Consider the following 25,839-nt stretch of genomic DNA (forward strand, 5'->3'; position numbering starts at 1 on the left):
TCTCACTGTGGAGCTGGACTAGCCACAAAGCTGGGTTAAGGTGTGTGCCAACATACGTGGACTTGGCCAAGGTGTTTTATTTACATATATGGCCAGTGACAGCTTCTGGGGAGAATAATTTTGCTAGCTGAGGACAGCCATGTTCTCCTTAGGGGAAGAAGGTGGTTAGTTTTCATTTTACCCACAAGGTTCCTTCGCCTCACAAGTAGAAGAGGAGGGCTGTTTGACTATAAGTACTGTGTAATGGGACTCACACTCAGATGACTCATCCAGGAACACACTTCCTGAAGTGTGTTTCCTGGTAACTGACAATACAAGTTCTGCAAATGAAAACCTCCTGAAAGCATCGGAACTCTGGACTGAACAAAATTAAGCTTTTTCTCCTGCACCTTACAGGAAGCATATACAGAATACAGCACTTCCAAAATTCATTTGATCATACATTTTAAACAGTAACTTAAAAGAAAATTTATAGGTATGGGTGTTTTGGCTGCACGTATATCTATGCACTATGTGCCTACTGGGTGCTCAAGGAGGCCAAAAGAAGGCATCAGATCCCTGGAACCAGAATTACAGACAGTTGTAAGTGGCCTTGCCCACATGGGAATGGGACCCAGGTTCTCAGCCAGTGCTCCAACCTGCAGAGCCGCCTCTCCAGCCCTGAGTAGTAACTTTTGAAAAGGAACATGAAGAGCTGTCATGTTGGAAATATTACTTTAATACTTGGATTTTACTTTGTTTTTATTTTTTAATCAATCAGTATGTTTGTACTGGTTACAGTTTTTGTAAAGTTGACACAAGCTGGGGTCATCTAGGAAGAGGGACTCCAACTGAGAAAATGCCCCTATCAGACTGGTAAGTAGACAAGTCTGTGGGGCCATTTTCTTGCTCAGTGACTGATATGGTGCCATCCCTGGGCAGGTAGTTGTAGGTGTTATACAAAAGCTAGCTTTATGAGCTATTGAGAGCAAGCCAGTATGTAGTGTTTCTGTGTAGTCTCTGCTTCAGTTCCTGCCTTTGGGCTCCTGCCTTGCCTGAGTTCCTGTTTTGGCTTCCTTCAGTGATAGACTATCATGGGGACATGTAAGCCAAAGAAACTCTTTTCTTCCCAAGTTGCTTTGGTCATGATTTTTTTTTTCACAGTAATAGGAAGCAAACAAGGAGAATGCTTTTTATCCTAATAATCACCAATGAAACATAAACTATTTTGAATGAATAAGTGACACACAGAGCTCTGTTTACTATGTAGCAACATCATTTAATAAGTGACTTAAAAATCAGTACTCTTGATTTATTATTTCTGGTATAATATTTTTATTGACTATTTGGACATTTCACCTACTGCACCCCTATCACATTCACTTCCCAGACCACCTAGGTGATGCTCCCACCCTTGTGACCTTCCCCAAAGCAGAAGAAGAAAAAAAAAGAAAAAAAACTACCAAATCTAATACTCACTGGAGCATGGTCAAACTCCCAGTGGCCAGCCCCTTAAAGAAAACTGAGTCCTTTCCCACCCCTATCCCCACCAGAAGCCATCAGTTGTGAAGAGCTACACTTCAACATCTCCATCCCAATTTTTCAGAGCGCTCTTCAGTGGTTTCCTGTCTAGACTGTTTCTTTTTGTGTGTATGAGGTGTTGCGGGAGAGAGGTTGACACAGAAGCCTTCTGTGTCTCTCATTCTCAACTGTGAGTCTGCAGTCATTGATGCCACTGTAAAAGAAACTTGCTTGCCCTTTACAGTCAGCAGCGGCACAGAGAGGGACTTACACATGGTTTTTGTTGACAACATGAGCCATAGACATCACAATCACTTCAGGTGTCAACACAGACCATAGACATCCCCAGGGCCACGTCTCCATGTGGTAATCTGGGCCACAGACACCAACATGGTACCTGGAGGCAGCACAGATTACAGGCATCATTGCCATTGGTGGCAGCTCAGCCCATAGACACCAACATGGCCTCATTGAGCAGCATGGGAACAGATATTAACATGGCCCTTCAGTGGTAACACTGATCAGGACCAACAACATCACCTCTAATGGAACACAGAGCATGAACATCAACATGGCCTCTGGTCACAGCATGGGTCATGGACATTGACATGGATTCAAGTGGCTGCACAAACCACAGACATTTCAATGGCCTTTGGTGACAACATGGACCACAGATACCAACATGACCCTCAGCTGCAGCATGGAGTACAGATACTGACTGGTTTATTTTTAAGATGCTGTGATCTCTCCTTTTTCTCACATGTAATATTCTTCAACTTACTAGTTGGTTGTGTAATTGAGACTTCCTCAGAGTCATAAATTCGCACTAACAAGATGTTACATCCTGTGGAACAGGAGTAACAGGTATTTGTGAGCCGCCCGTTGTAGCTGCCGCAAAACTAGGTCAAATTATACTAAGGCTTCTTGATTGCAGAAGAGAACTCTGTATTATTAATAGGATGTTTCAGGGATTGATTGAATGGAAGTTGAAGACAGAAGCCTCATTCAATTAAGCGTTTCTGAAAGCCTTGAAAAGGGTTGCTGGTCGTGGGAGGAGTGGGAGGAAATCAATAGGAGAATTGCCGTGGAATCCTGACCTTCATGGACAGTAGCATCAATATGGGAGGTCAAAGACACAGCTCCTAACCCATTTCCCATCTGCTTACATTTGGATGTTTGATCAGGCTACTTAGCCACCCAGCTTCAGTTTTATCATGTGTACATCTGGGTATTGGATTTTGGAGACCATCATGAGCTCGCATACTTAAGATTTTGGGGTATTACTAGGCTGTTTAATGGAGTCCAGGTTGTGTGTCTGTGTGAGTGTCCACATATGAGTACCATCTCTCACTTGCCCCAGTGCAGCCATTTTGGAGAAAGAAATTGTTCAACAATTAGTTCCTTGTCAATGTCAGATAATGGGAACTTGTTTGACAGTTCTCTCCGTGTTGGTTGATTTCATAATTGCCCTTTGGGAAAACACATACAGGTTTATTACAGTAGTGCTGTAGGTGGATTCATGTCTGCTGGGGGAAGACCCTGGACTCTGGTTTCTCATATGTGAGAGGAAATTCATGATGCGGATGTTAGCCGGCATCAGTGTTCAGTTGGTGCGTCTCCTTTCTTTTTGTGACTCCTCTGCCTTCTAGCAGATTTCTAAACTGCACAGTTGAGGCCTCAATTCACTGGATTTATGGCATCTGGAAATGAGCTTTAAATTTTGTTCCTGTGTTGAAATTAGGGGTGTGACATAGCTATTACAAGGGGCGCCCGTGAGCCTGAATTTGATTTTGTTATGTGGAGGTCGGATGCTTTGTTAGAAGGGAAGCCTGGGGAGAGATCTGAGTGTGACTGAACTGTTAACTGCCCGCTTCCTCCCTTTTTAGCAGGAGACATATTTTGTTTTTAAATGAGATGACAAGCGAGAGAATTATCAAGACTCAGTGAATTTTAAGAATCTCCTTTCAATTTTTTTTCAAGTTCCATTTAACCTTGCTTCTGATATCATTCTGTGCATTACTGTCAAAAGAGCAGCTGCCTTTGAAGTCGGGAAGCCTCGCTGCTGGCAGTCATGATGGTAAAATATAAGCAGGGCTTTCAGTCAAGTCCTTGCTGATACACAGTGAGGCCTTATTACCTGCGTGAAAGTGCGTGTGTGTGAGTACCTAAAGACCCGGAGTGCGTGGGGCGGATATATGATAATGGCCACTGAGAGGGGAGAATCATCTCATGAATTAGGGATGCCCTTTCATAATTCATGAGCTGCAGGTTGAACAGGACATGAAATCACCTGAAAAGCATCTGGAAGCAATCTGTAATGTTTAAGAGGCAGCCAAAGAGCCTGTATCTCTCCAGTACATGATGATAAAATTGTTTGCGTGGGATTCTGGGGGGAGTTACTTGTTCCTAGTTAAACGTCTCGCCATTAAATATGCCCCAAGATTTGATTATGTGGTGTTGCTGTCTCTCCAGGGTACTCAGTAAGCTATTAACTGATTAATGTAAAGAAGGTAGGTTAGGATTATTTATTGTCAGGTGGAACATCTTTTACTCTAGTCTCCATGCAGGCATGTTACTGGTTACTCCAAAGTGTGTCCAGTTTTGAAGATTAAAGTCATGTTAACCCCTTTTTCATTTGTTATAGCCAAAGGTGCTACATTTCAAACTTTGAAGCTATGTCTATGTAGGTTATACACAGAAGTTCTTCTAGGAAGTTCTAGGACATGATCTTTAATATTGGGCTATTGCAGAAAAATTGTGATGTCAATGAGTGGTTTACCATCTTGGACAATTTTCATGATACAGAGCTATGGGGAGGATGCATTTTTTTCTCTGACTTGGACTCTTAGCTTAACCTGCCTAGAGATGGGAAATATTATACCCAATACTGAGAAAACTTGACTTCCCCTGCCTGCCGTGTTTATGAGTAGCTGTGGTCATAAGTGATTACAGTCCAATATCTAACTTGAGCTGCCTGACTTGACTCCCTCTTTTCCTCTCTCCCTTCCTCCCGCTCTCCCTCCCTCTCTCCTTCCCTTCCGTTTTTCTTCCTTCCTTCCTTCCTTCCTTCCTTCCTTCCTTCCTTCCTTCCTTCCTTCCTTCCTTCCTTCCTTCCATGCATCCATCATGTGTAGTTCCAGGCTGACTTCTGATTCATGAACCTCCTGGCTCAGCCTCCCCAGTGCTGGAATGAAAGATGTCACCAGGCCTGGAATGTCTTCCTTCTCTATAGTACAAGTGCCATTTGCTCTTCTAATTATAAACGCATCAATCCTACTAATCACTAACAGGATTATGCAAGGTAAATTATTGTAGTAACAGGTGTAGTTGACTGCTTCTCTGTCAGTGGGCATTTAAATGTTTTCCTTTATTAAAATTACAGTACTTCCTATTTTCTTAAAAGTGGTTTTCCTTGCAAATTTTCTTCAGCTTTCCATCCTCTGTGATGCTGAGTGATAAGTCTGTGCTTTTACCTCGGGTGTATACTAGTTTTACCTTCCATGCCTCCAAGCATTTGGGGTTCGTCATGTTAGATACTCTTATTTCTGTCTGGATACCGCCAGCCTATTTGTTGCACAACAGGGATGGAGTCATGTGTCTGTGTTGTAAGACTCGCCTGTTTGTTAGGCCTGATGATAGATACACGTCTGAGAACAGAGCAGACTTTAGCCAGGGAGAACAAAAGTTAAACTTTCAATCTTTTTTATCTAGATAGGTACTAGGGGACATTTTGGGGATATTGCACATTTTTATTTTGAAAGTTTTTCAGAAAAATTACTTTGATCCCTTTTTGACTTTATATTGTCATGTTAATGATGCTGTTGATTTATGGTGTGAATTTATTTAGCTACATATGTTTTTATTCTCTTCTGAAAGCAATATGTAATTATTTTATAACACAGTATTTTATAACAAGATGGAAGAATCAGAATTGAAGAGATGACTTACAGGTTAAAAAGCACTTGCTCTTCTTACAGAGGACTTGAGTTGGGTCCCTACTGTCTTCAGGCATCTCACAAACACCTGTAATTCCAGCTCTAAGAGAGCCAGTGCCCACCTCTGGCCTCTGTGGGCCCTGCATACACATAGCTTTCCTTCACAAAGACATACTTGTAGATATAACTAATGAAAATAATCTTGAAAATGGAAGAATTTCTTGCTTTCTGCTGCCTAGCAGGGTCTTCTCATTTTTTGGCTAGCATTCACAATTTGAAATAAAAATATACTTTTTACTTACTTAAAAATTTAAAAATATTTGTTTTTGACTTTTCATATATGCATATAATACCTTTCTTCACAGTATCTCCCTTTTACCATCTTTATACTGCTCCCACTCTTTATGGTGTTTCCTTCCTAACAAGCCCCTAACTACCTTCATGACTTAAAAAAAAGTATTAGGGTTGCTTCTGTGAGTGTGCGTGTGGGGTTCCTAATTGAACTGTGAACTCAATAGTGGCTATAGCACTGAAGAAAACTGGCTTCCAGTCCCCAGCAGTCATGAATTGCCCATTCCTCCCACTGAGCCTCACAAGCCCTTTATTCATCCACAGTGGAATGTTGATGGACTCAGAGTGGTGTTGTTGTTGCTGCTGTTGTTGTTGCAAGTCTTGAATAGATAACCACAGCTTCTCTGATCTTGAGTGCAGTGGTCATGCCATGTCTAGGAGACAGCAGTTCATAGCACCTCTCTACATCTATATCTTTTTGTTCAGGATGTTCTCTGAGACTCGGATGAGGGTGATAGAGATAGATGTCTCATTTAGGGTGAAACACTCAACAGTCATTATCAGCTTGTTTACCAGTTATGAGTCTCTGCATTAACCATTGACCACTACAAAAGGAAACATCTTGGACCTATGGATGTTGGAATGGATAATCTTAGTTATCAACTTGTTCTACAATCTCCTGAGAGAGATACTTCTGGGCTTACCTGTGGGAATTATTTGGATGAGGTTAATTGAAGTGGAAGACTCATCCACTGTGGGTAGCATCATTCCCTGGGCTGGGGATCTAGACTATGAGAAGAAACAGTGAGCTGAGCACAATCATTGCTTTCTGCTTCTTGACTATGCACGCAGTGTGACCAGTTGGCCTCTTGATACTAGTTGGTCTGTGACTTTCTGGCCATAATAGATTATATCCTGAAACTGTAAGCCAAAATAAAACCCTTTCTTTCTGCCTTAGGTTGCTTTGGCCAGGGTATGTTATCATAGCAACACGAAAAAGTAAGAAAGACAGGGATAAACATAAATATTTGAAGACCATTTGACAACATGTCCATGTAGGAGAACAACAATAGTATGTTCTCCTACTAAGCCTGTTACCTCCCCAGCCATGGGCTTTTGAGTAGGTTTGCAGAACCAGGGATCATTTTCCTCCTATGGAAATTGTCCCTAATCCAATTAGAAAGCAGTTGGTTACCTACATCATGCCATTATTGCACTAGTGGGCATCTCTTATTGGCAGGTCAGTACTGTAGTTCATAGGGTCCTCCACTGGGTAAGATTATTGATGTCTTTTTACCTCAGTGGCCTGCATAGCATCTTCTGATGCTATGAAAGGCAGCCAGCAGGGAGGAAGCTTGCAGCTCAGTTTTAGCTTACTTTCTCCATGTCCTGCCATCACAAGGTGTGGTATCTACAGCAATAGGGTCTTACTGTCTAGTTCAGGGAGGACACCAAGAACAATGAGAATGTCTCTGAGGCTTCCCCATATGTTTTTATTTTTATGATAAAAACAAATGTGACCTAAGGACACCTCACCCAGTACACAAATAGAAGGAATGTAGGCTTGTATTTGTAATTTATTATTAGTGATGACGAGGCATTTCCTTCCTTTCTGTAGATTTTTGAGTCTTCTGGTGGTTTCTGGACAGAACCAAATGTTAGAGAAGTCTTTTGCGTTCCTCTGAAAGGTGAAGCGAACAAATACAACCCAACAGTGTGCTACTGAAGAAAGCATTCACAGGTAATGTTTTTCTTACTGCGCTTGTTAGTTTGAGTCTGTTGGGAGTCACCTGGGAGGGGGAACCTCAGCTGAGGAATTGCTTTCATCAAAACAGCCTTGCCCATGGGGCATATTCTTGCTTAATGATTGATGTGGCAGGGCCCAGCCCACTGTGAGTAGCATCAGCTGTTGTAGGTGGTCCTTCAGTTTAGAAGAAAAACAAGCCATGGAGCGGATCTGTAAGCAGTGCTTTTCTGTGGTCTCTGCTTCAGTTTCTGCCTCTGGGTTCCTGTCTTGGCTTCCCTTAGTTGGTAGACTGTAAGCTGTAAGATGAAATAAAACTTCCTCTCCAAGTGGCTTTTTGGTCATGGTCCTTATCATAGCAACAGGAAGCAAACTAGGATCTTTGTGGGGTTACTATTGGTATGCATCCAGTTATATTTAATAAACTAGTTTTTAAATCAGCTCTACTTGAATATATCTGTATATCCAGGTGAACATTATCACGTTCAAAACAGAGTTTTTGAGAATTTAAACTCTATTTTCTACTCAAATATTTACAAAACATTTCTTTGGAAATGCATTCTGCACCCCACTGCCCCATTCTTCCCCCAACCCCCACCTGCCCCATGACATCCTCTTAGGCATCCTGTTTTCTGTGGAGGCATCTGTCAGCTCTGTGGCACTGTATTTGAGAAACAAGGGAAATGCTTTTGGCTAAGTAGAAACACTATTTATGTTGACTAAAACCAAAAAGAAGAAACAATATAAGGCAAATAGTTTTCCTTTTTGTTGTCTCTGTGTGTAATTGAAACCCTAGAAGGGAGTGTGTGGTTAAACAGTGATGATATTGTTTAAAAAAAAAGTGATTAGGCCATGTCATTTACAGAGAAACATTATTTATTTGTCTTATAAATATTGTTGTTCCTTCTTATTAAGATCAATCAATCTGTCATGGTTACAGAAATGTTACTTTATTAATCAGGTTAAATAAGGTGATATCCAAACTCTCTTATGCTGTATACCTCTCAGCCTTTTTAATTTGCCTCTTATAAATGACTCCCTGCAGGTGTTCTGGAATGTTTCTCAAAACGTTATCAGAGTGCTTGTTAAAATACACATTTTAAGTTTCAAATTACAGGGCTGGTGGTAGAGAGAATGCTTAGCATGGATGAGGTCCTGGGTTCAAGCCTTCACACACTTACAGTTCAGATTACTAGATTCCTTCATGATGAGGGATGGAAATCAGCATCTTATCAGTGTCACCAAACATCGACACCCCGTAAAGGACAAAACCAAACTTCTATGTGTATGTGTGCATGTATGTATGCATGCATGCATATGTATATATATATATATATATATATATATGTGTGTGTGTGTGCATATACATGTATATATATGTAGACATATCTGTTTAATAGTTATTTACTTGATTTCTGCTTTGAGTGCTGTAATTTATCATGGTATTTTGACAAAGATTGTATTTCTGAATAACTTATAAGGTCAAATTAAAGATATAGTTGGATAAGATTGAATAAAATATTTGAACTTTATGGCTACATTAGAAACGGAAATGTTTTTTCCTGGATGTAAATGGGCATATAAATTTCTCATCTAGATGCCACATATTAAGTTGTATTAAACATCTACTTTTCAAATGGCTTAGTAAATCTAGGGCAGAGACTAACAGGGTGGCAGAGAAGGCCCCTGGAACCCATGCTGTGCCATACTGAGCATCCAGGGCGGCATCTCTCAGTAACATGCTGAGGTTGGGCTGTGCTTATGCTCTGGAAAGACAAGATGTTTTCTTTCTGCTGTCCTGAGATCTTGTGAATGCTTCAAGCCCTTCAAATGAAAGGAAATATTAACATGAAATAAAGCTGCCGCTTTGGTAGGAAACTGTTTTTATGTTATCCCTGCAAGTCTATCTTCTGTTATCCTCTGATTGTTTAACGTGCTAGTCTCCAGGGCCTAAGTGGACTCAACATCACGACTGGGCACCAAGGAATCCTGTCCAAACTCTGGATCCCTCCCCAGCGGTTCACCTGCATAGACATTGTTTGGAATCTGTTCCTGCCTCTTGGATCCAGTAGGCAATTTTTGTTTTTGAAAGAATGATTCTTTTTTTTTTTTTTTTGGTTTTTCGAGACAGGGTTTCTCTGTATAGCCCTGGCTGTCCTGGCACTCACTTCGTAGACCAGGCTGGCCTCGAACTCAGAAATCCGCCTGCCTCTGCCTCCCGAGTGCTGGGATTAAAGGCGTGCGCCACCACACCCGGCGAAAGAATGATTCTTAATAGTGCGTTTTTTTTGTTTGTTTGTTTTGTTTTAATGGTTATACTCTAAGTATTGTACTTTTAGAAATGAAGTGTTTTGTTTTTGATTTTTTTTGGTCAAGGTCAGGAGGACATTGGGAGCTACAAAGAGAATATGAGATAGAAGAGCAAATATTATAATATATAAGGCTTAAAGTCTGGTGGGATACCTAGAAATCAGAGGGAACAGCATATGTTGTAGGAGTAACAGTGACTTGGATAATGAAGGGATCTAACATTCACATGCATGTCTTGGGAGGAAAAGATCACAGACACTGAAGGTGCACAGCAGGAACACAAGTGGTAAATTGATCTGAAATGGACTTTAACGCATCCAGGCAGCACAGCATAACACACAAGGGGCGTCCTGAGGAGGTGCCGTCCGCAGAATTCATCTGTTATGAACTTGGGATGTTCTCAGAACAGTAAGACAAATAGCAGGCAGACAGAGGCAATTACAGATATTCCGAGCTGTTGCGAGAGAATTACATATTTGAATACACTATTTGAGGGTTAAGAGCTGTCTAAATAAGAGAGTAGCAGTTAGAGTGGCCTTGGAATGCAGCCGACGTGCTAGCATGCTGGGGATGTGAGTCACGCGGAGTGGGTGATGGGAAGGCCTCTGAGGTTTCTCAGGCTCTGTGAGAACCAGTGGGAGGCCACTGCAAAAGATGATTTCCAATAACAATCTGTCTTCAAGAGTTGTTTGGGACTAGAGCTTTCTAAGTAAATAACACTAAAGGATCTTCCAAAATGAGTTATGGTTGGGCAGTCAGGCAGCTACATTAAAAGCAAAACAAACAAACAAACAAAACCAAAAACCAACCAAATAAATAAAAAACCCGAAAACTAAAAGTCTGAAGTTTAAACATTTTTATTTGCACATACCTCTTTATAATCTCTTAGGTTTGAATCTTCTTTTGTGCCTGAAGTGTATTTGCTTGTTTAGCCACCTTTGTCTCTTCATACAGTTTATGAACTTCATAATTTCATTCCCTGTTGTTTGGTTTGTTCCTAGCACTGAAAGTCTCTTCTAAGAGACCTTAATAGTTTAGAACATTTATGTTTGATTATGTGTGCTGTTTACTTTTCTGGGTTTTTGTCTGTTTGTTTTGAGACAGGATTTCACTCACTTGCTCAGGGTAACCTTGAACTCATGGAAGTCCAAGTGCTGGTATTACAGGTGTGAGCCACCACACCTGGCACCTGTTTTATTTTCAGCATAGTTTTTGAAATACCTTATCTTTTGGGCATGTGAGTGTTCCTGTCACATTTAGAGAACAACTCTAACATCTCCATGACAGGAGTTTTCTACACAGTGGCCTCATTTGAGCCCCATCATCCTTACTGGGAACTTGTTAGAGATGCATATTTTGGGGTTAAGTCAGAAGCCCCTAGGGCAGAGTCCAGTTTGTGTTAATGAGCCACCCTGCTGATTCCAGGGCAGGTTGGAGCTGGCCCTAGACCTATTGATAGCTCTGTGCTGTTGCTGCAGTCTCACATGTTCCTGCCCTTGGTCCCCTGAGCAGGTGGATTAGGGGTTCTCAGCCTTTCAGAGCTTGTTCACAGGCTTACCCAAATCACCCCCTTAAACAAAAACACAACCCTAAACCCATCAATGAAAACAAAACCAAACACTTCCCCTCCCAGGGCCTTAGGACTCAGTGACCTCTGACCTCATGCTCTGCCAGCAGTTTGGCTGGTTTCAGGTGACCCAGTTATCAGCAGTCCAGTCAGCTCTCCAAAATAGTTCTCATAGCTGTGGTCTAGACTAGCAGCTATCTATCCTCCTCCAGCTCCAGAGCCAACGCAGTATAAATGGTTTCTTTAGGCTTGGTAACAGAAACCGAGGGGCCAGAACTTTATTTGCAAACAGCAATTTGGACTCTTTTTCATAAAAGCCAACCGTGTTTGATTTCTTTCCTTGAAAAGTTTGATTTTTTTTCAAATCTACTCAGATTACTCTTTTTTTTTTTTTTTTTTTTTTTTTTTTTTGGTTTTCCTGAGGCTTATCCTCCACAGTTTCTCTGTGAAAAGAGGTGTTTAGCCCTTGTAAACTTAGAAGTTCCCTAAGCATTTGCTCTGGGTAGTTCATACAGATCATTTAAACAGTGGTTCCAGGGAGCCCCACCCCTCACTGCCCAGCTGTGTGTGGGGTCTCTATGAGGCTTCCTCAGAGTGATGCCTCCTTCATCTCAATAGTATTCACTTTTTTTTTAAAAGTCTTTAAGTGTATTCTTATTGGGATTGGTGTTTGCATGTCTTTCTCTTGTCTTTCACTCTTTTCCCTCTGTCCATCCCTCGACTAGAGGAACTTCCTAAGCTTCGGTCTCTTCTGTAGTTTGAACTGTGGACAGACTCCAGGGCCTCACACATGATAAAAATATATTCCACCACTGACCTACACTCCCAGCCCCCCACATTTTACCTATGGGAGCCTCCAAGTTCTTTTTCAGTACGCATTTCTTTGTGTCTGCTATATCCTCCCTTGGATGCCACCCTGACACTAGTCTGTATCAAGGTATGTCCCGTTCCCACAGCTCGGTCCCTCCTCCCGGCCACCTACTAGCTGTTCCAATTTAGATGCACATCCAGAATCAGAGCCATTGTCCTCACCTGGATCTGTGGCCCTGTCAATCTCCCAACTCAGCAAGAGGCGCCGCCATCTATCAGCCTAGTGTTTCTAACATTTTCTTGGCATCTCCCATGTTACAAACCAGTGTTTAGAAGCTTTTGGTAATTCTTCTGCAAATCCCAAGATAAATTCTGTTATCTTTGCCATTACTCTGCAGGGCAGGGAACCAACGCACGTACAGTCAAGCTGTTTTCCTGAGGCCACAGAGCTATCAGTGGAGGCAGGATTCAAGCCAGACTGTTTCTGCAGAGCACAGGGTGTAACTCCTGTGTTCTTCTTTCTTCTCTTATAGGTGTTGTATTAGCTCAGATTCTTATTGCTGTAATGAAACACAATGACCAAAAGCAACCTGGGGAGAAAAGGCTTTACTTGGCTCACACTTCTTCATCATAGTTCATCACCGAAGGAAGTCAGGACAGGAACTCAAATAGGACAGAACCTGTAGGTAGGAGCTGATGGAGGCCATGGAGGAATGCTGCTTACTGACTTACTCCTCATGGCTTGCTCAGCCTGCTTTCTTATAGAACCCAGGACTGGGGCAGCCATGCCCGCATTGGACTGGGCCCTCTCCCATCAATCACTAATTAAGAAACTGCCCTAAAGGCTTGTCTGCAGCTCAGTCTTATGGAGGCATTTTCTCAGTTGAAGTTCCTCTCAGGTGACTATAGCTTATGTCAACTTGACATAAAACTAGCCAGCACAGGTGACAAGGCTAGAAATCCAGGCTTACTCTTTACCTTCTCATTCCTGATTGCCTGATTGAACCTTTTGATTTCATCTTCCTTACACTGTGTGTCCATCTCTGCATTGCATTGTAAGGATTCATAGACTGGTTCTCCATCACCCCTGCCTCTACCACTATAACTAATGGCCCTTCCTATTCATACCCCACTCTGTTTTTTAAACATTCAATGTTATTATTCTTCCTAGTGTTAAATGTGATCTGCACACACTTTTTTTTTTTTAAACCAGCCCAGTTCTTGTACTGTCAGTTACCCATAAGGCAGACGGCAGACAGCAGACTTTCTCTAGAGGCTACTTCATTGTGAGAAAGCCCTACCAGTTCTGGGGCTCCAGATGGTTAAGAACCACACCATAAGGCAGAGAGCTGCAAGAGAGTCAGTAACTCCTTAGTGATACTGGGCACTCGGAGGGGTAGGAAATTAAGGAGAAATGATAGGTTTTGATTAGTCTTTGACTATTTTAGTCCTTATTGTAATGACAATATAATAAAGGAACTCGTTATCTAGTCTAGCTGAGGAAACATAGCCTATACTTTCGTGGGTCTCCAGCAGAAAGCTGCTCCATCCCACCTCTGCCATGCTGTGTTTCGGCCTCTGTAGTTGAAGCACACTTTCCCTCTCTTCCCTCTGAGTTTGTCCATCACCTTGGGAAGCCTTCTCGAATCCATTGCATTGACTTCTTCACATTTGGGTGTAGGGTTTTCTGACACGCCGCCAGGCCCCATTCTTTCCATGTCCTAAGGCTTGTTAAATGTTGTTTTAGTTGCCTAGTTGTCTCTTTTAGACTTGGTGCTGGGTCTTATTTATTTCTGAGTTTTTGTCACCCAGTACAGATGCTCAATAGTTATCGATTGTATGAGAGAATCAGTGAGTATTTAAATGAGTCAAATAATGACTGCCACTTATATATGCTTTTATCTTACTAAAGTATCTAGTAGGTGATGTGTCAGGCTAGGATTAGGCTCACCTGTAAGTAATCATCAGAATCAATGACTAAACAGATTAGGGGACTATTTTTCTTCCAAGTAAAATAAGTGTGGAACTAGACTCTCCTTGGAGTTGAGCTCTTCTTTGACTTTCAAGTTGCACTGCCCCCAGCTCTCTGTGCTACTGTGCTGGGCTATGATTCTATGATTCTGTCCTCATTCCTTGTTCTGGAGCTGGATGGTAGAACTTTGCTGGCTGTAGTCTTTCCTTCCATTAAAGATGGAAGGCCAAAATCCAGCGCTTGCCAGCCTTCTGTCGCTACCTGTTTCCACCTTCTCTTAGAAACTTTCCTAAAAGGCCTCTCAGGATACTTCCACTTATTGTATATACCTGTATTGTAAATACCCACAGCAGGCCTGTCATGGTTTTACTTCCAGCAGCCAGAGGAACTAAGAGATTGAGATTTTTGTTGTTGTTGTTTTGGTTTTATTTTGTTGTTGTTGTTTTTAGTTTTTTTGTTGTTGTTGGTTTTTTTTTTTTTTTTTTCTCTCCCGAGGCAGGGTTTCTCTGCGTAGCTCTGGCTGTCCTGGAACTCACTTTGTAGACCAGACTGGCCTTGAACTCATTTGTAGACCAGACTGGCCTCGAACTCAGAAATCCGCCTGTCTTTGCCTCCTTGTCTGGCTCTTTGTTGATTGTGATTGGCATTGAGTTAATAATGTTGGGAAGAATAGAGGGTAACCAGCTGTCTATTACGTAGGCTAATATGATTTCCTCTTTTTTTAAATTGGATATTTGCTTTATTTACATTTCAAATGTTTTTCCCCTTTCAAGTTTCTCCTTTGGAACTCCCCTATTCCATCTCCCCTGCCCCTGCCTCTGTAAGGGTGCTCCCCTACCCACCCACCTACTCCTGTCTTCCTGCCCCTACACTGGGGCATTGAACACCCTCAGGTCCAAGGGCCTCTCCTCCCACTGATGTCTAACAAGGCCATTCTCTGCCACATATGTGGACAGCGCCATGCATCCTTCCATGTATATTCTTTGGTTGGTGGTCCAGTCCCCAGGAGCTCTGGAGGTCTGGCCTGTTGACACTGTTGCTCTCTTCATGGGGCTGCAAACCCCCTCAGCTCCTTCAGTCCCTTCTCCAACTCCTCCATCAGGAACCCCCTGCACTCAGTTCAATGATTGGCTGTTAGCATCCACCTCTGTATTTATCAGGCTCTGGCAGAGCCTCTCAGGAGACAGCCATATCAGGCTTCCATCAGCAAGTACTTCCTTGCACCCACAATATCGCCTGGGTTTGGTCACTATATATGGAATGGATCCCCCAGTGGGGCAGTCTCTGGATGGCCTTTCCTTTCATCTCTGCTCCACACTTTGTCTCCATATTTCCTCCTGTGAGTATTTTGTTCACCCTTCTAAGAAGCACTGAAGCATCCACATTTCGGTCTCCCTTCTTCTTAGGCTTCTTATGGTCTGTGAATTAAATCTTGGGAATTCTGAACTTTTGGGCTAATATCCACTTATCAGTGAGTTCATACTGTGTTTGTTCCTTTGTGACTGAGTCACCTCACTCAGGATGATATTTTCTAGATCCACCCAATTGCCTGCGAATTTCATGAAGTTGTTGGTTTTAATAGCTGAGTAGTATTCCATTGTGTAAATGTACCTCATTTTCTGTATCCATTCCTCTGTTGAGGGACATCTGAATTGTTTCCAGCTTCTGGCTTTTATAAATATGGCTGCTATGAACATAGTGGAGCATGTGTCCTTATTACATGTTGGAACATCTTCTAGGTATAAGCCCAGGGGAGGTATTGGTGGATATGTCCAATTTTCTGAGAAACTGTCAGACTGATTTCCAGAGTGGTTATACAAGCTTGCAATCCCACCAGCAATGGAGGAGTGTTTCTCTTTCTCCGCATCCTGGCCAGCATCTTCTGTCACCTGAGTTTTTGATCTTAGCCATTCTGACTGGTGTAAGGTGGAATCTCAGGGTTGTTTTGATTTGCATTTCTCTGATGACTAAGGATGTTGAACATTTCTTTAGGTGCTTCTCATCCCTTTGAGTTTCCTCAGTTGAGAATTCTGTTTAACTCTGTTCTCCATTTTTCTATAGGGTTGTTTGATTCTCTTGAGTCTAACTTCTTGAGTTCTTTGTATACATTGGATATTAGCCCCCTTTCAGATGTATGATTGGTAAAGATATTTTTCCAATCTGTTGGTTGCTGTTTTGTCCTATTGACAGTATTCTTTGCCTTACAGAAGCTTTGCAATTTAATGAGGTTCCATTTGTCGATTCTTGCTCTTAGAGCACAAGCCATTAGTGTTCCGTTCAGAAACTTTCCCTCTGTGCCCATGTATTTGAGGCTCTTATCCACTTTCTCTTCTATTAGATTCAGTGGATCTGGTTTTATGTGAAGGTCCTTGATCCACTTGGACTTGAGCTTTGAACAGGGAGATAAGAATGGGTCAATTTGCATTCTTCCACATGCTAACTGCCAGTTGAACCAGCACCATTTGTTGAAAATGCTGCCTTTTTCCCCCCACTGGATGATTTTAGCTCCTTTGTCAAAGATCAAGTGACCATAGGTGTGTGGGTTCATTTCTGGGTCTTAAATTTTGTTCCATTGATTAACCTGCCTGTCACTGTACCAATACCATGCAGTTTTTTTTTGTTTTTTGTTTTTTTTTTTTTAATTACATATTTTCCTCAATTACATTTCCAATACTATCCCAAAAGTCCCCCATAGCGCCCCCCACTTCCCTACCCACCCATACCCATTCTTTTGGCCCTGGCATTCCCCTATATTGGGGCATATAAAGTTTGCAAGTCCAATGGGCCTCTCTTTCCATTGATGGCCGACTAGGCCATCTTTCGATACATATGCAGCTAGAGACAAGAGCTCCAGGGTTCTGGTTAGTACATCATGTTGTTCCAACAATAGGGTTGCAGATCCCTTTAGCTCCTTGGGTACTTTCTCTAGCTTCTCCATTGGGAGCCCTGTGATACATCCAATAGCTGACTGTGAACATCCACTCCTGTGTTTGCTAGGCCCCGGCATCGTCTCACAAGAGACAGCTATATTTGGGTCCTTTCAGCAAGATCTTACTAGTGTATGCAATGGTGTCAGCGTTTAGAAGCTGATTATGGGACGGATCCCTGGATACAGCAGTCTCTAAATGGTCCATCCTTTCATCACAGCTACGAACTTTGTCTCTGTAACTCCTTCCCTGGGTGTTTTGTTCCCAATTCTAAGAAGGTGCACAATGTCCACACTTTGGTCTTCATTCTTCTTGAGTTTCATGCGTTTATCAAATTGTATCTTATATCTTGGGTATCCTAAGTTTTGGGCTAATATCCACTTATCAATGAATACATATTGTGTGAGATCTTTTGTGATTGTGTTACTTCACTCAAGATGATGCCCTCCAGGTCCATCCATTTGGCTAGGAATTTCATAAATTCATTCTTTTTAATAGCTGAGTAGTACTCCATTGTGTAAATGTACCATAATTTCTGTATCCATTCCTCTGTTGAGGGACATCTGGGTTCTTTCCAGCTTCTGGCTATTATAAATAGGGCTGCTATGAACATAGTGGAGCATGTGTCCTTTTTACCGGTTGGGACATCTTCTGGATATATGCCCAGGAGAGGTATTGCTGGATCCTCCGGTAGTACTATGTCCAATTTTCTGAGGAACCGCCAGACTGATTTCCAGAGTGGTTGTACAAGCTTGCAATCCCACCAACAATGGAGGAGTGTTCCACTTTCTCCACATCCTCGCCAGCATCTGCTGTCACCTGAATTTTTGATCTTAGCCATTCTGACTGGTGTGAGGTGGAATCTCAGGGTTGTTTTGATTTGCATTTCCCTGATGATTAAGGATGTTGAACATTTTTTCAGGTGCTTCTCTGCCATTCGGTATTCCTCAGGTGAGAATTCTTTGTTCAGTTCTGAGCCCCATTTTTTAATGGGGTTATTTGACTTTCTGGAGTCCACCTTCTTGAGTTCTTTATATATATTGGATATTAGTCCCTTATCTGATTTAGGATAGGTGAAGATCCTTTCCCAATCTGTTGGTGGTTTTTTTGTCTTATTGATGGTGTCTTTAGCCTTGCAGAAGCTTTGTAGTTTCATGAGGTCCCACTTGTCAATTCTCGATCTTACAGCACAAGCCATTACTGTTCTATTCAGGAATTTTTCCCCTGTGCCCATATCTTCAAGGCTTTTCCCCACTTTCTCCTCTATAAGTTTCAGTGTCTCTGGTTTTATGTGAAGTTCCTTGATCCACTTAGACTTGACCTTAGTACAAGGAGATAGGAATGGATCGATTCGCATTCTTCTACATGTTAACAACCAGTTGTGCCAGCACCATTTGTTGAAAATGCTGTCTTTCTTCCACTGGATGTTTTTAGCTCCCTTGTCGAAGATCAAGTGACCATAGGTGTGTGGATTCATTTCTGGGTCTTCAATTCTATTCCATTGGTCTATTTGTCTGTCACTATACCAGTACCATGCAGTTTTTATCACAATTGCTCTGTAGTAGAGCTTTAGGTCCGGCATGGTGATTCCACCAGAGGTTCTTTTATCCTTGAGGAGAGTTTTTGCTATCCTAGGTTTTTTGTTATTCCAGATGAATTTGCAGATTGCACTTTCTAATTCGTTGAAGAATTGATTTGGAATTTTGATGGGGATTGCATTGAATCTGTAGATTGCTTTTGGCAAGATAGCCATTTTTACAATGTTGATCCTGCCAATCCATGAGCATGGGAGATCTTTCCATCTTCTGAGATCTTCTATAATTTCTTTCTTCAGAGACTTGAAGTTTTTATTATACAGATCTTTCACTTCCTTAGTTAGAGTCACGCCAAGATATTTTATATTATTTGTGACTATTGAGAAGGGTGTTGTTTCCCTAATTTCTTTCTCAGCCTGTTTATTCTTTGTGTAGAGAAAGGCCATTGATTTGTTTGAGTTAATTTTATATCCAGCTACTTCACCGAAGCTGTTTATCAGGCTTAGGAGTTCTCTGGTGGAATTTTTAGGGTCACTTATATATACTATCATATCATCTGCAAAAAGTGATATTTTGACTTCATCTTTTCCAATTTGTATCCCTTTGATCTCCTTTTGTTGTCGAATTGCTCTGGCTAGGACTTCAAGTACAATGTTGAATAGGTATGGAGAAAGTGGACAGCCTTGTCTAGTCCCTGATTTTAGAGGGATTGCTTCAAGCTTCTGACCATTTACTTTGATGTTGGCTACTGGTTTGCTGTAGATTGCTTTTATCATGTTTAGGTATGGGCCTTGAATTCCTGATCTTTCCAAGACTTTTATCATGAATGGGTGTTGGATCTTGTCAAATGCTTTTTCCGCATCTAACGAGATGACCATGTGGTTTTTGTCTTTGAGTTTGTTTATATACTGGATTACGTTGATGGATTTCCGTATATTGAACCATCCCTGCATCCCTGGGATGAAACCTACTTGGTCAGGATGGATGATTGTTTTGATGTGTTCTTGGATTCGGTTAGCAAGAACTTTATTGAGGATTTTTGCATCAATATTCATAAGGGATATTGGTCTGAAGTTTTCTATCTTTGTTGGGTCTTTTTGTGGTTTAGGTATCAGAGTAATTGTGGCTTCATAGAATGAGTTGGGTAGAGTACCTTCTGTTTCTATTTTGTGGAATAGTTTGTGAAGAACTGGGATTAGGTCTTCTTTGAAGGTCTGATAGAACTCTGCACTAATCCCATCTGGTCCTGGGCTTTTTTTAGTTGGGAGACTATTAATGACTGCTTCTATTTCTTTGGGGGATATAGGGCTGTTTAGATCATTAACCTGATCTTGATTCAGCTTTGGTACCTGGTATCTGTCTAGGAACTTGTCCATTTCATCCAGGTTCTCCAGTTTTGTTGAGTATAGCCTTTGGTAGAAGGATCTGATGGTGTTTTGGATGTCTTCAGGATCTGTTGTTATGTCTCCTTTTTCATTTCTGATTTTGTTAATTAGGATGCTTTCCCTGTGCCCTCTAGTGAGTCTGGCTAAGGGTTTATCTATCTTGTTGATTTTCTCAAAGAACCAGCTCCTTGATTGGTTGATTCTTTGAATAGTTTTTCTTGTTTCCACTTGGTTGATTTCACCCCTGAGTTTGATTATTTCCTGCCGTCTACTCCTCTTGGGTGAATTTGCTTCCTTTTGTTCTAGTGCTTTTAGGTGTGTTGTCAAGCTGCTAATGTGTGCTCTCTCTAGTTTCCTTTTGGAGGCACTCAGAGCTATGAGTTTTCCTCTTAAAAATGCTTTCATTGCGTCCCATAAGTTTGGGTATGTTGTGGCTTCATTTTCATTGAACTCTAAAAAGTCCTTAATTTCTTTCTTTATTCCTTCCTTGACCAAGGTATCATTGAGAAGAGTGTTGTTCAGTTTCCACGTGAAGGTTGGCTTTCTATTATTTATTTTGTTATTGAAGATCAGCCTTAGTCCATGGTGATCTGATAGGATGCATGGGACAATTTCAATATTTTTATATCTGTTGAGGCCTGTTTTGTGACCAATTATGTGGTCAATTTTGGAGAAGGTACCATGAGGTGCTGAGAAGAAGGTATATCCTTTTGTTTTAGGATAGAATGTTCTGTAGATATCTGCCAGATCCATTTGATTCATAATTTCTGTTAGTTTCACTGTGTCCTTGTTTAGTTTCTGTTTCCATGATCTGTCCATTGGTGAAAGTGGTGTGTTGAAGTCTCCCACTATTATTGTATGAGGTGCAATGTGTGCTTTGAGCTTTACTAAAGTTTCTTTAATGAATGTGGCTGCCTTTGTATTTGGAGCATAGATATTCAGGATTGATAGTTCCTCTTGGAGGATTTTACCTTTGATGAGTATGAAGTGTCCCTCCCTGTCTTTTTTAATGACTTTGGGTTGGAAGTCAATCTTATCAGATATTAGAATGGCTACTCCAGCTTGTTTCTTCATGCCATTTGCTTGGAAAATTGTTTTCCAGCCTTTCATTCTGAGGTAGTGTCTATCCTTTTCTCTGAGATGAGTTTCCTGTAAGCAGCAAAATGTTGGGTCTTGTTTGTGTAGCCAGTTTGTTAGTCTATGTCTTTTTATCGGGGAGTTGAGTCCATTGATATTAAGAGATATTAAGGAAAAGTAATTGTTGTTTCCTGTTATTTTTGATGTTAAAGTTGGCATTCTGTTCTTGTGGCTGTCTTCTTTTAGGTTTGTTGAGGGATTACCTTCTTGTTGTTTCTAGGGCGTGGTTCCTGTCCTTGTATTGGTTTTTTTCTGTTATTATCCTTTGAAGGGCTGGATTCGTGGAGAGATAATGTGTGAATTTGGTTTTGTCGTGGAATACTTTGGTTTCTCCATCTATGTTAATTGAGAGTTTGGCTGGGTATAGTAGCCTGGGCTGGAATTTGTGTTCTTTTAGTGTCTGTATAACATCCGTCCAGGATCTTCTGGCTTTCATAGTCTCTGGTGAAAAGTCTGGTGTAATTCTGATAGGCTTGCCTTTATATGTTACTTGGCCTTTTTCTCTTACTGCTTTTAGTATTCTATCTTTATTTAGAGCATTTGTTGCTCTGATTATTATGTGTCGGGAGGTATTTCTTTTCTGGTCCAGTCTATTTGGAGTTCTGTAGGCTTCTTGTATGTTCATGGGCATCTCTTTCTCTAGATTTGGGAAGTTTTCTTCTATAATTTTGTTGAAGATGTTTGCTGGTCCTTTGAGTTGAAAATCTTCATTTTCATCCACTCCTATTATCCGTAGGTTTGGTCTTCTCATTATGTCCTGTATTTCTTGGATGTTTTGAGTTAGGATCTTTTTGCATTTTACATTTTCCTTGATTGTTGTGCCGATGTTCTCTATGGAATCTTCTGCACCTGAGATTCTCTCTTCCATCTCTTGTATTCTGTTGCTGATGCTCGTATCTATGGTTCCAGATTTCTTTCCTAGGGTTTCTATCTCCAGTGTTGCCTCATTTTGGGTTTTCTTTATTGTGTCTACTTCCCTTTTTAGGTCTAGTATGGTTTTGTTCATTTTCATCATCTGTTTGGATGTGTTTTCCTGTTTTTCTGTAAGGACTTCTACCTGTTTGATTATGTTATCATGTTTTTCTTTAAGGATTTGTAACTCTTTAGCAGTGTTCTCCTGCAATTCTTTAAGGGATTTTTGTGCTTCCTCTTTATTGTCTTCTGCCTTTTTATCAGTGTTCTCCTGCATTTCCTTAAGTGTGTTATTAAAGTCCTTCTTGAAGTCCTCTATCATCATCAGGAGATATGCTTTTAAATCCGTGTCTAGCTTTTCCGGTGTGTTGGGGTGCCCTGGACTGGGCGAAGTGGGGGTGCTGGGTTCTGATGATGGTGAGTGGTCTTGGTTCCTGTTAGTAAGATTATTACGTTTACCTTTCGCCATCTGGTAATCTCTGGGGTTAGTTGTTATCGTTGTCACTATTTAAAGATTGGAGCAGAAGCTGTGTTCCACTCACCAGCAGTCTCTAAATCCTGCGGCGGGGGTCGTGGGTAGCTGGCGGGTGTCAGGCAACCCTGAGCTCCCGCTACCCCGGCGCTGATCCGGCCGGATGAGGCCTGTGGTCCTACTCAGGCCGGTTTCTGCTTCCCTAACTAATGCAGTCTCAGGTCTCGCGCAATTGGATTGGAGCAGAAGCTGTGTTCCACTGACCAGCAGTCCCAAAATCCTGCGGCGGGGGTTGTGGGTAGCTGGCGGGTGTCAGGCAACCCTGCGCTCCTGCTACCCTGGCGCTGATCCGGCCGGGTGAGGCCTGTGGCCCTACTCAGGCCGGTTTCTGCTTCCCTAACTAATGCAGTCTCAGGTCCCGCGCAATTGGCTACCATGCAGTTTTTATCATCATTGCTCTGGAGAACAGCTTGAGATCAGGGATGGTGATTCCCCTAGAAGTTCTTTTATTGTTGAGAATAGTTTTCACTATCCTGTTTTTTTTGTTATTCCAAATGAATTTGAGAATTGCTCTTTTTAACTCTATGAAGAGTTGAGTTGGATTTTTGATGAGGAGTGCATGAATCTGTAGAGTGCTTTTGGCATAATGGCCATTTTTACTATATTAATCATGCCAATCCAGGAGCATGGGAGATCTTTCCATCTTCTGAGATCTTCTCGATTTCTTTCTTCAGAGACTTGAAGTTCCTGTCATGCAAATTTTTTCACTTGTTTGCTCAGATGATTTCTCAAGTGAACATGAGCAGCTTTGGAGAGTAATTTGTAGAGCTAACCTCCTCCCTTCCACCCTTCTACCTACCCTCTCTCTCCTGCCTTTCTTTTCCTCTACTTGCTTTTTTCCCTTCCGTTTCCTTTCCTCTCCTCCACTTCCTTTCCTCCCCTCCACTTCCTTTCCTCCTCTCCACTTCCTTTCCCCCTCCTTCCTTTTTAGGCCTACCCACTTTTCCTCTTCATTCTTCTTCCCTTTCTTTTGCAATGCAGGAGTTTGAACTCAGGGCCCTCTTCATGCTAGGTAAGTATTCTCTCACAGAGCCACACTCCTTTTCTCTTTCAATGCCTGTGCACTGTGTGTAATGATCAGATTTGGTAATTGGTATATCTATCATCTTAGACATTGTGATGGCTATTCTTGGTTATCAACTTGACTATATCAGGAATGAACTAAAACGCAAGTGGCTAGTTAAACCTGTGAGGGATTTTTTTTTTTTAAATGAAACCATTTGAAGTGGGAAGACCCACTTTTAATCTGGATTTTTTTGAGGTGAAGATCCACCTTTAATCTGGGTTACACCTTCTGCTGGCAACCTATATAAAGGACATGGAAGAAGGACGCTTGCTCTCTGCCTGCTTGCTCTCTGCCTGCTTGTTTCCATCAGCTGCTGGGTGGAGCCTCTCAGAGGATAGTTCTACAAGGCTTCTGTCTGCAAGCATAACAGTATCATTAATAGTGTTAAAAGGATTGGTTCTAGTCCATGGGGTGGATCTCAAGTTGGGCCAGCTACTGGTTGGCCATTACCTCAGATTCTACTTCATCTTTATTTCTGTGGATCTTGTAGTCAGGACAAAGTTTGGGTCAAAGGTTTTGTGGGTGGGTTGGTATACTTATCTCCCTACTGGGTGTCCTACTTGGCTACAGGAGGTGACCATTTCAGGTTCCACATTCCCCATTGCTAGGAGATCTTTCTTGAATCTATTGATTGAGATCTTTCTTGAAGCTGTGACATAAATGCACCATGAAGTTTAAAATTTCACATTCTGTAGTGGAGTCTTGTATACCCTTTACCAGGCATACCATGTCATAATCTAGGTAATCCGATTAATATATAAATATATAATTAACCTAGAGGCAAAGCTGATGGATTGTGGTGTGAGTTTCATGTGAGACTGTAAGAGAAGATATGTTGTTCCAGTGACCTATTTCTTCATATAGTCTGCTATCAGGAATGAATCCATTTTAGAGATATGCTACAGAATGTGAGATAAGGAAAGAAAGCATGAACATTCTAAATACAATGTCAATACTGCTGGTTAGTAACAACAACAACAAAAAATCCACACCAACAGTGTTTATCTGGGAATGTAGAGAACTAGGAACAAGAATGGAATGTTTAAGGTCTATCCAGGGTAAAAGGGAAGATACTTGGGAACATTTTAGAGCCCCTTCCCATAGGCTGTTTGAGAAAGGGACACTATTATTCTGAATTGTTGTCCTAAAGCCAAATCAGGCCAGCCACCTATTTAATTTTCAGTGATGTAGCAACTGAGAAGAATAAGGCATTGAAATTGTATAAGTGCAGAAACTGAGATGTTTCCTCTGTCTCTTTATGGAGAAGGTCTGTCAACCCCTTCTAAAGCAGCCTCTTCTTCCACAGGGATTGTGCATAGAGCTGTCTGGCTGTGTGCTCAGATGGTTTTCATTGTCATAATGTGTATGAGAGTGTGTTCGTATATGTGTGTGCTAGTGAAAGAGACCACTGTGCAATGGGCAAAATGACCCCCCACAGTGAAGTTATTTGTTCTAAAATGTTGAGAGAGACATTCTCCTTGATTGAACTTTATGCTCCCCTGAGCCCTTTTCTTGCCTTGCCTTAGTGGCTAATCTCTCTCATCTTGGCTTTACTCCAGCCAAGTTCTAGCAAGAATCTCGCTGAATCAGTTTAGTGAAACTCCTTCTTCCCCTTGGTATTTGATCAGATTTCTCATTTTTTGCCCTTGATATCTGATCACTCTGGCCTATTTTCAACCAGAATCCTGTCAGGCTGTTCCATCAAGAACTCCTCTCCCTCAACATCTTTTCTGAGTCATTTGCCATCTACTGACCCTCAGTCTTCCCCAACCCTGTCCCTGTTCCTCTCTCCTCCCCTCCTCCCCTCTTCCTTTCATCCTTTCCCTTCCCCCTCCCCTCCATCTCCACTTTCCTGCAATAAATAATCTCAAGACCTATTTTGTTTGTTCCAAGAAATGTTTTGCTTACCATTTAAGAATAATTTTTCTTGCTGGACATGGTGATACATGCTTGTACCTCAGCTTGTGCAGATGGAGCAAGGTCAGCCTAAACTGTGTGGAAAGTTCCTGGCCAATCTAGTCTACACAGTGAGACTCCATCTCAAAAAGTCAAAAAAAGAAAAGAAGTTTTTCCCCTTCTCAGTATCAGTAGTTCAGAGGTTTAGAAATCCTGAGCTAAAGTAATGTTTGGGGGCCAGAGAGACAGCTCAGCAGTTAAGAGCATTTCCTGCTCTGGTGAAGGACCTGGGTCTGGTTTCCATCAGCCACATAGTGACT

At 41.7% G+C, this 25,839-nt stretch overlaps 1 protein-coding gene across 4 annotated transcripts in view; it reads left to right on the top strand.

The window, feature by feature from the left end:
- Positions 1–25,839, top strand: part of Fhip1a (FHF complex subunit HOOK interacting protein 1A) — a 252,082-nt gene that overhangs the window by 64,891 nt on the left and 161,352 nt on the right. For 2 of the 4 annotated variants that reach the window (XM_085835794.1, XM_085835795.1), the window contains exon 2: positions 7,345–7,467. The exons of the other annotated variants lie outside the window; for them this stretch is intronic. The gene's annotated coding sequence lies outside the window, so the exon portion shown is untranslated. The remainder of the gene's footprint in view (positions 1–7,344; positions 7,468–25,839) is intronic. 4 annotated transcript variants of the gene reach the window in all.

This window comes from Mus caroli, unplaced genomic scaffold, assembly GCF_978045245.1.
Source record: "Mus caroli unplaced genomic scaffold, Mus_caroli_1 scaffold_3, whole genome shotgun sequence".
In the NCBI taxonomy this organism is placed as follows: domain Eukaryota; kingdom Metazoa; phylum Chordata; class Mammalia; order Rodentia; family Muridae; genus Mus; species Mus caroli.